The sequence below is a fragment of the Dendrobates tinctorius genome, unplaced genomic scaffold (assembly GCF_039654945.1).
Source record: "Dendrobates tinctorius isolate UK_male_01 unplaced genomic scaffold, ASM3965494v1 ptg000211l, whole genome shotgun sequence".
In the NCBI taxonomy this organism is placed as follows: Eukaryota; Metazoa; Chordata; class Amphibia; order Anura; family Dendrobatidae; genus Dendrobates; species Dendrobates tinctorius.
In genome coordinates, this window is record NW_027361878.1 from 26,290,995 (window position 1) to 26,299,859 (window position 8,865).

The 8,865-nt window shown below is 45.5% G+C and overlaps 1 pseudogene; it reads left to right on the forward strand.

The window, feature by feature from the left end:
* The first annotated feature begins 1,245 nt into the window (after nt 1-1,245).
* On the forward strand, nt 1,246-8,492 carry LOC141058146 (magnesium transporter NIPA2-like; annotated as a pseudogene).
* Nucleotides 8,493-8,865: the final 373 nt, after the last annotated feature.

Genomic DNA, 8,865 nt, shown 5'->3' on the forward strand with positions numbered 1-8,865 from the left:
AGGTCCTGAAGAAGAAGGGTCAACACTGCAAATATTGACTTGCTGCATTAACTCATTCTAACTGTCAATATAACCTTTTGTTACTCATAATATGATTGCAATTATATTTCTGTATAGGGCATGTCACACTAAGCGATATTGACTTGTGACGTTATAGCGATATTGCTAGCGATATCGCTGTGTCTGATACTTACCTCCGACCGCTCCCCCGCTGGTTATCGTTGATCGCGCGAGAACGTCCAGGACTGTTTCTCGTCGTCAGCTTCCTGCGGCGCTTCCTGTGGAGAGACGAGCGACGCATGGAGCCGGGCGGGAGGACGCAGGATTGCCTGGTGTGACATGTAAGTAGCGACCCCCGTCCCCAGCGATGTCGCTAGTGAGATCTGCCTGTGTGGCAGCTCACTAGCGACCACTTAGCGATGTACCAGCGATCCTGACCGCGTCATATCGCTGGTCCGGATCGCTGGTACATCACTAAGTGTGACAGTACCTTATGTGATAAAAACATCTGACAAACACATAAAAACCAGAGGGCAGCAGATCATGTGAAAATATAATATTTGTGTCATTCTCTAAACTTTTGGCCATGACTGTATACATGGGTCGGGATCAGACACGTTCCTTTGTGTTGCATACCAGGATTCATTGCCTGTTACAAATCTGCACCTCAATAGGGGATTATACCCCCTACAATGTCTAAGTGGAAATGGTCGTTATTTGCTCTGCTTTATGGATCTATTGTTCTTCATCTTTGCTAATCCCAAGGTCACTGATCCTAAAAAACTCCATTTACCTGCACGAATAGTCAATCGGTATGAACATGCAAAGCTGCGGGAATAGCTGATTTATTTACTAGGATCTGTCACTTGCCATAAATGTATTTGTTTTTATCCTGATGTAAATGCTGCTGTTCTCCTGAATCCGGTATTGTTTTACTTTCGTTCCTACGCCTCTCTGTTCCTGAGATACGGACATTTCTTTTCTGTATAAAAATCTAGTCTTGTTAGACAAGTGGGAGTGGTCCTCCAACACTTCTGTGTGTGTTCTTGAGGAGCACTCCTGGTTGGCTAAAAAACCCTAGATTTTTATACAGGGAATAGGGAGCCGTATCTCCGGAATGGAGAGGAGAAGGAACAAAAGAAAAACATTGCCCGATTCAGGAGAACAGTGGCGTTTACAGCATATAAAAATAATATTAATATTTCTAGTTTCATTCGCCCAACATAAATAAAATCTGTTTTGGAAATGAAGATCTACACAATAGAGAGGCAATTATGGGGTACATATTTTTCTGGACTTTTTCATTCTTTTAGGGAACACTACACTCAGCTTGACATCTGATCACTGGGAAGGATATCCCAGAGAAGGGGATGATGACCTGATTCATGTTTTGTGACCTTCTGCTTCATTAATGCTCTCTCTCTAAAGGGACACTGGTCATCCTAACCTGCCCTTCATGCCGGGTCACCTGTCAGATTTTAGGGGAAGTTGACTTGTCAGTCTCCGATTATCAGAACCTGACCCTGAATGCAAGTTGGTACTCTTCAGTGCAGTCCAACCATGACTTTCTCATTGGAGTGGCACTGGCGGTCTTCTCCAGCATCCTCATAGGGAGCAGTGTCATCCTGAAAAAGAAAGGTCTTCTTCATCTGTCAGAGCAAGGACAGACGTGTGCAAGTGTGGAAAATGGGGAGCTCCAGTCTATGTGGACTTGGGTTGGATAGACGAGAGGGAAATGTGACCATCCACAGGATAGAGTTAGTGGGGGACTGATCACTAGTTCTCGAAATCTGTGGGGGTCCCTTGTGAAAATGGAGAGGTAGCTCACAAGTGTCACCACTACTCCAGTCACGACTATGGGTGGGTGTCATCTGTCAAATTGATTATTTTGTCTAGGTGCTGGTGGACACGGATACCTGAAAGACTGGTTGTGGTGGTCTGGACGTCTTACAAGTAAGGTTAAAGGGGAAAACACACTTTTTTACATCCCAACTGCAAAAGTTACGCCCTTTTCTAAATCGCCTTCACTAAATGATTTGTCCTTTTGCTTCTATAAAGTCTTTAAGGCCATGTGCACACACTGAGTATTTGGTGAGTTTTTTACCCCAGTATTTGCAAGCCAAAACCAGAAGTGGAACAGTCAGAGGAAAAGCATAATAGAAGTATTTGCACCACTTCTGCATTTTTCACCCACTCCTGGTTTTGGCTTACAAATACTGGGGTAAAAAACTCACCAAATACTCAATGTGTGCTTGTGGCCTAAGTCTATTAGGTAGCTAAATTCTCTGCAAAAAAGTTACAAATCCGCCAGCGCTCCGGGTTCTGATAGCTCTCTGTGCTCCCTTCTCTCTGTGTTAAAAATAGCAGCAGGGAGGAGGTTGTACGTGGATTTCTAGTGTGGCAAGGGAATAAAGCATGTGGTGTGAATTCTCTTGATCTGACTTCTGAGTTGGGGCTCCCTCTGGTGGCTACTACGGGTAGTGGAGCTGGCCAGGTTGACAGAAGTCTGCCACCTGATGACGATGATTGGAAATCAGGGGTTACTGACTGGGAGGATATAATTGAGCAGGCTTTCCTCAGTTGCTGCTAGTGATTGGTTCGTTCTTCCTGTGCATTTTGAGGTTTGCTGTCTTCTGCCTGATCCTGCATTTTTCAGTTAAGTTGTTCATTTGCTAATCCGCCCCATATGTTACAGCTTGTGTCAGTTTGTTCAGTCCCCTGTTATATTAGTCTCTTTTGCTTTGCTGCCAGTTCACACTAGAATGCTGATATAGTAAAGGAGAGGTTGTGAGACCTCAGTGTTTTTTGTACAACAGAAGTGTTGGATTTTTTTAGGGTTTTTGCGTGATTGCAGACAGTGTCTTTCCTTTCCTATCCTATCTAGACAGTTTGGGCCCCATCATTTGCTCAGTCTACTTTCTGCCTGTGTTTGTGCCTCATCTTGTCTCACCAGCAATATATGTTTGGGGGCTATTTCTTTGGGGTTCTACTCCAGGGCAGTTTAGATTTCACTTTTCTTGCATTAAGCTTAGTTAATTCTCCGGCTGTGCCGAGGCATCTAGGGCATTGTAGGTACGCCCCACGGCTACTGCTAGTTGTGTTGTTAGGATTAGGGGTCTGCAATCCTCTAAGTTACCAACCTTTCTGGTTTCCTGGTGGCCTAGCCTATTCCTGCCATCCTCCTCGGTGACCTATTCATAACAATGTGGTGTCTCAAGGATGGCAAAAAAAAATAGCCAGAGGAAAGCATCAAGAATAAACCAATGCAGGTTAGAAGCTGTGTTGCTATATCACCCTGGATACATCCATAGACCTCTTTGCATATTTTTTTTTCCTGCCATGTAAACGGTATTCATAGTATTTAATTGATTGACATTGTAACACCCCATTTTTAAGTCATGTTCTATACCCACTCTGTTTTGATCTGCTTACACCTGGTGGGTATCGGTGGTACTGCAGGTGGATGAGTATCCAATATGTAATAGTATGATCATATGCCTTGATTTGTTATTACAGTGGGAGGTGTAGAAGCTGCCAACTTTGCTGCGTATGCTTTTGCTCCAGCCACCATTGTCACACCACTTGGTGTTCTCAGTGTCCTGATAAGGTAAATGTAATTTAATCCATGACTAAATATAAAAAAACCAGATCGTCAATTTGAATGTGGAGTGATAAATAAGCATGATAGCAATAAAAAGTACCATATTTTTTGGGGAAAATGGGGGTGCATCTTACAAAGCGTACATGCCTTACCATAGGCCGTGATCAGGGGGAGTCCGGCGGTTGCTGGCCGGTGCTGCGGGTGTCTCTGGTGCCCAGCGGTGCTGCATGTGTGCCCTGTGCTGCCCGGGGCCCTACCGACATTGTGCGACAGGCCAGAGCCCCGGCATTTTCACGGTTCCCCTGTGTGTGCAGTGGTGCCGGTAAAAAATGGCCGCCGGCACTTGCGCAGATGGGATCTCGGGACCCAGCTCTCTCGAGATGAGATTTCAGACACCCAGAGAAACCCAGCAGCAGCACAAGACCCCCGCAGCAACGGCACACATCGGAGCCCCCCCTCATCCTTGAATGCGGCCTTCAGCATCACTCCACGCCTGCCTCCTCCTCCAGCAATGAGCCTGGGACCCCGCTACACTGCAGCCACCAACCCCGATAAGCAATAAGATGCAAGGATTATAAGAGGCAGCACCATTTTATTAAAAAATATTTTTTTATTTTTCGCCTCAAAATTTGTGGTGCGTCTTATAATCCGGAGAGTCTTATAAAGTGAAAAATACAGTAATAGGAAAAAATCTAATCTATTTTTCCTTTTGTAGCACTGTGATGTCCTCCTATCTGTTGGGTGAGAGGCGGAACCTTTTATGGAAGTTGTTGTGTGCTCTCAGTGTTTTGGGAAGCACTGTTCTGGTAATACACTCCCCAGAAGAACAAGAAGTGACCACATTAGAAGAGATGACTTCAACGCTTTAAGACCCAGGTATGGGGGGCGTTCAACAGGAAACTTGTGTAATGGAGCACAAGAGCATGTCTGTATATCCTGCAGAAACCAAATTGGGCCTTCACACATCTCAAAGAAGTCAGGGAAACCTTTTTTAGAAATATAGTATGGTTTATTAAAGTTTGAAAAATATACTGTCTATTTTTCTGTAGAAATCAAAATCAAATCAATATAGTGTGTGACAACAACGCGAGGTACTTGTACGCCATTTTTTAAGGAACTTGGCGGGGAGGTTGTTCTAAACATCTTGGAGAACTAACCTCAGATCTTTTGTGGATGTCACTTTTGTAAATCCTTGTCTCTTCATGTAATCCTAGACAGATGGATGATGTTGGGATGGGGTCGATGTGGAGGTCATTGTCATGATTTCGAGGACTCCTTGTTCTTCTCTACTTTGAAGAATGTTCTTAATGCCTTTGGGGTCGATGTCCTGCTTTAGAATAAATTTGAAGTCAGACGTCTCCCTGATGGTATTATATGATGGATCAGCGTCTGCCTGTATTCCTTAGCATTAATTACACCAAGAAATGGCAATCTTGAGGACCGTAGTTGCAGTCAGCAGCCAAGGAAACTTAGTGCAGCAGATGAAAGACACATGATGATTACTTCCCTTCGGGAGGTGTCCAGCAGTGCCATCAGTTTAGCATGGGACCCAGCTAAGCCCATCTACTGTTGAGAGAAGTATGGCCTTGAGTTGGAAGCATCATGGCCAAAAAACATCTGTAACATGGAAATGAGGCACGTGACTCTACTGTCCACGTAAACATAGGAACTAGGATGCAGAAAACTGGCAGCAGGTGATCTGGAGTGAGGAGTCAAAATGTGAAATATTTAGCTGTAACAGAAGACAGTTTGTTTACTAAAGGGCTGGAGAGCGGTACACAGTGACTGCAGGAACAGTGAAGCATTGTGGAGGTTTCTACAAGTTTGGGATGCATTTCGGCAAAGGAATTGAGAATTTGGTCAGGACCAATGGTGTCCTCATGGCAGAGTAATGCATCCAGATACTTATCCATAATGTAATACCATCAGGAGGCATCTGATCATCTCCAAATTTATTCTTCAACGGGAACACCCCAAACATACTGAAATGTCACAAAGAGCCCGAGTCCTAGAAGTGATTATATGAGAACCACAGAGCCCTAATCTCAACATCATCCAGACTGCCTGGAATTACATGTAGAGGCAGAACATCTGTGGTTACTTCTCTCAGATGTTTGGGAAAACTTCTCTTCCAAATTACTTCCCTCCCACTCTCCTTATACCTGACTAGATGGTGGCCTGATTCTAACGCATCGGGTATTCTAGAATATGTATGTAGTTTATTTATGACGATTTAAAGGGAATCTGTCACCCTTTTTTTCGAATATGTCCTGCCGGCACCGCCATCAGGGGCTTATCTACAGCATTCTGTAATGCTGTAGATAAGCCCCCGATGTTACCTGAAAGATAAGAAAAAAAGTTAGATTATACTCACCCCGGCGTCCGGTCCGGTCCGATGGGTGTTGCTGTCCGGTCAGGCCCCTGCCATCTTCAAACGATGCCATCCTCTTCTTTTGTTCCTGTTGTGGCTCCGGCACAGGCGCACTGCTCTGTTGAGGGCAGAGCAGAATACTGCTGTGCGCAGGCGCCGGACCTCTCTGACCTTTCCCGGCACCTGCGTGTTGTGAGTTCATTTTCCCCTTCACCACTCAGGCCCGATGAACTCCCTCTGCTGGTTAAGAAAGGTAGTGAGCCTGATTATCAAACATCTGAGACTAATGATGATGACTGGCTGAGTGGAGTTACTGACTGGATATAAGGCCGCCCACGCCCTTCTGCCCTGCGGGTGATTTCTCTGTGGGATCCTTGGAGTCCAGTCTGAATTCCTGCTCTGCTAAAGCTAAGTTTTCTGCTCTGCCGTTTGCATTTGTGCTTTTTCTTTGTTTTGCTGGATTTCTGCCATTCCCTGCTGGGGTGAGCTAAATTCCTTTAGCTCCGTCTTCAGAAAATACCTGAGTGCTGATTTAGTTTTTGAAGCCTAGCTGCTTCAGGGCCTTTTTCCATATCAGCTTGTTGGCTTATGTTTTTCATAGGGTTTTTGCAGATTGCAGACAGCAACCGTCCTTTCCTGTCCTGTATAGCTAGCTTGGGCCCCATTGTTTGCTCAGCCTATCTTTCTATCTGTGTGAGTGTTTTTTCATCTTGCTTCACCGTCATTATATGTTGGGGGCTGCCTTTTACTTTGGGGTCTGCTCTGGGGCAGTTTAGATTTACTTTTCTGTCTTTAGGCTATTTAGTTCTCCGGCTGTGATCGAGGGGTCTAGGGCACCGTAGGAACCCCCCACGGCTACTGCTAGTTGTGTTGATAGGTTCAGGGGTCTGCAATCTGATAGTTGCCAACTTCTCCGGTTTTCTGGACGTAGCTTCTATTTTTGGGTCTGCCTCCTACGGTGACTCGTTCATAACACCTGCGCACTGCAGTACTCTACTCTGCCCTCAACAGAGCAGTGCGCCTGTGCCAGAGCCACAACAGGAAGGAAAGAAGAGGACGTCGTTAGAAGATGGGAGGTGCCGACCAGACCGTGACACCCTCCGGACTGAAACGGACGCTGGGGCGAGTGTGAGCGAGATCGCTAGCGCCAGTTGGGATACTTCCGCAGCCAGGAGATGGCATCGCCGGCAGATAACCCACGGCAACCGTCGGGAGATCAGCGGCTAGCGCCGCAGATTTCCCAAAGGTAGCAGTGGCGCACGTTGTTCGTATTCCGTGCCAATTCGCAGCGGGACTGCGCCTGTCGCTTATTGGTCGCTGCCAGCCGGGCACAATCAGCGATGCGGGATTTCCGTTACAGACAGACAGAATTAGTCGATTATATAGTAGATGTGAAGTATAATCAGGAGGAGGATGGCAGACCCAGGGAAAGGAAAACTTGTGAATTTTTTTATTTTTGCACTGATCACTAGGCCTCATCTTAGATGTCTACTTCCTGTTGGGCACATGGATATTGGCAGCAATAAACTGACTCAGACCCTGTCTTTGGAAGTTCAGAAGGCTCCTATACAAATCAGGTCACAGGCCACTTTATAGGAGGTGAACTGTGAACTATCGTGAATGGTGAATCCTGCTCTGTACTCTATACAGAAGTGTGTCCTGTCTAATGATAATGAGACTGCTGAAAAGTCATCTTTACAAAACTGTGTGAGGAGTCTAGCATAAGGCATAGAAGTCAGTGTGACAATTCCAAAAGTATGGGGTGCAGTTCATTATTTTTTTCCCATGTCACTCCAAAATTCTGATTTTATGCGACTCGATTGCACAAAGTACAACATTTTTCTTTGGGGTAGAGGTTTGTCTACACAATGGCCACTTTTGTTTCTTTTTTTTAACCAACAGGCTTCATTGTCTACATCAGAGTGCTGTTCATCTTCTCCCTGGTCCTGATTTTCATTCTCTCGCCCCGTTATGAACACCAAAACATCCTTGTTTACTTGGCAATATGCTCTCTCTTGGGCACCTTCTCAGTTTCATCTGTGAAGGGCCTGGGCATCGCTGTGAATGGTCTTCTCACCGATCCACCAGTTGTCCAACATCCTCTTCCATGGGTCCTCATCTCCATCTTGATCATCTCTGTGGTCACACAAGTGAACTACCTCAACAAATCCCTGGACGTGTTCAACACCTCCTTGGTCTTTCCCATCTAACTACGCCTTATTCACCACCGTGTTTATGACTACGTCCCTGATCCTCATTAAAGAATGGGTGTCTATGTCTTCATTGGAAGGCGAAGGTTCAGTCTGCGGGTTCCTCGTGATCATTCTTGGTTTCTTCATGCTCCACGCATTTAATAACCTGGATATAAGTCTTAAAAGTCTAAAGCAACAACTACATCGGGTAGCTTCGGTTTCTACCGAATGGCTGGCCAAGAAAGAAGACAAGATAACCCTCGTACATCACATGGAGACAGAACACACTGGGAACATTTCCAAAGTGTTCATTATTAGTGATGAGTGAGCACACTTGTTGCTCGGGTTTTCCCCGAGCATGCTCAGGTGATCTTGGTGTGCTCGGAGATTTAGTTTCTGTCACCTCAGCTGCATGATTTATGGCAGCTGGACAGCCTGAATACATGTGGAAATTCACTAACAGGCATTCCTCACATGTATTCAGCCTGTCCAGCAGCCACAAATCATGCAGCTACATCGGTAGAAACTAAATCTCCGAGCAAAATACTCGGAGGCCACCCAAGCATGCTTGGGAAAACCTGAGCAATGAGTATACTTGCTCATCAGTATTCATTATCTACACCTAACGAAGACTTGGGGTGTAATTTGTTTGGACTAGTTGACTTGGTGCTGTGGTAAAACTTCAATGACTGGACTCTTCA